Below are 1,824 nucleotides of genomic sequence, written 5' to 3'. Positions count from 1 at the left end.
CGGCCGCCCTCCCCCCCACCCCGCCCCGCCCCGCTCCTGTCCCCAGCGTCTCCCGCACCCTCGCATTCTGTCTGGGTGGAGCACACTCAGGCCCCTCTCCTCGCTTCCTCTGCGTGAACAGGTGCGGCGACGCCCAGACCAGCAGGCTGTCCGGGAGGAAGGGGAGGAAGTCGACACGCGCGGCTCAACTCAGCTCAACTCCGCTCACGTCTCCACGTCCCCTCTGGGGACTAAATCCCTCTGGGATTTCCCGAGAGCGGTCATCTGCGTCTACTCCCCACGCACCGGAGCAGACACGGAGTCCAGCGCCGGCTGCCTGTCTGTGGCTGGAGAGCTGCCGCAGGGGACCTGTGACCACTGTGACCACCTTACGCCATCAGTGCGCCCCTGCCCGGGTTTCAGCAGATGCGCACCCTCTAATTTTGTTCCGTGTCCCACCATCCAATTTTTAAAAGACAGCAGTATGACTTTCATGTCCCACCATCCAATTTCTAAAAGACAGGCGTATGAAAGGGGGATGTATTCATCGGGGCCTCTTGATGCCCCTAAGAAGTGTTTTTGTATTTTGTTTTGCTTTTTGCTTTTCAAATGCTTAAGATTGTGCGCCCATTTTAACAGCATTTTTTGACAATATTCTTACATATATCCCAAGCTACACTCACTTCCAGGATATCGTAGTAAGCAAGACAAGGACATTTACCTAAAATAAATTAAGTTTAAGGAACACAAGTATTTTAAAGAAACAATTGCTATTCAGCTTCTATGAGACTGGTACAAAGTACAGAAAACAGGCAGATAGTCCTATGGTTACATGGTAAATGACATAGCTTTGGGGAACTGTGGAGGGGTATATATATTTTTACCAGGCTCATAATAGACAATAATGGTTTAAAATTATGTCCAGAAAAACGTGGCTCAAGCCGCAATGGATAACGCAGCACGGATGCTATACCAGGAAGGCAGGCAAGTTTAATGTTTGAAGGTGGTGCCCTCGAGGGACAATTTAAACGATCACAGGATTCCAACTGCATTGGTTCTAAGACAGCGTATCTAAAATGTACAAATGGTACTGTCTTTTTTCCTATAGCTCTGGGTATAGCAACTGTCTTTAAGTCGCATGCCTTCTCTTTAAACCAGAAAGTCACATGCCCTGGATATTCCATAGTAATAAATTAGCAACGTTTCGTGTTCCAGGTAAGGTGCCCTCTCTCTGAAGAAGCCGAGATGGCGGTGTCCTTCTTTCAAGCCAGAAGCAGAGAGCCGAGGTTCCCGGGATGCTCACACGACCTAGGTTTGACTTCCCCGTGATAGAGTACTCTCTCTGCATTTGCTGTGCAGAGCCTGAGGCTGAAATGCACTCAGACTACACAACCACATCGCTGTTCAGAGCGTCGGGTTACGAGTTGTTAGTAACAGTGTAAGAATTTTTTTTCACACAAGCTTCTCAGAGTTAGGGTGCAATATAGCTGAGACCCACTTCTCAATTCTTTAGGGAACCTTGCGAAGGGGAGCATTTCTATGCCGTGCGTGACTTATGGCAACAATAATCCATACAAAAGAAACGGTATTTTATCTTTTATCTCATTTACAGAATCGGTTCAAGACTGATAATAAATTTCATTGTGAATGCCATATTTTGAGAAAACTTATAAAAACACTGTAATATTGTTATCATCTTGCAGAAGACAAATATTATGACAAAGAAAACCAAAACTTAAAACTACATAAAAATTAAGCATTTCTTTTTGTCGAAATATAAATTAAAGTTGCTGGAAAGACAAACCACAACTTCCGAAAGAAGTTTACAGCATTTACCAGAGGCAA

Source organism: Pteropus alecto, unplaced genomic scaffold, assembly GCF_000325575.1.
Source record: "Pteropus alecto unplaced genomic scaffold, ASM32557v1 scaffold17, whole genome shotgun sequence".
Taxonomy (NCBI): Eukaryota; Metazoa; Chordata; class Mammalia; order Chiroptera; family Pteropodidae; genus Pteropus; species Pteropus alecto.
The sequence above is the reverse complement of the archived record's forward strand: the minus strand, read 5'-3'. Positions refer to the sequence as shown.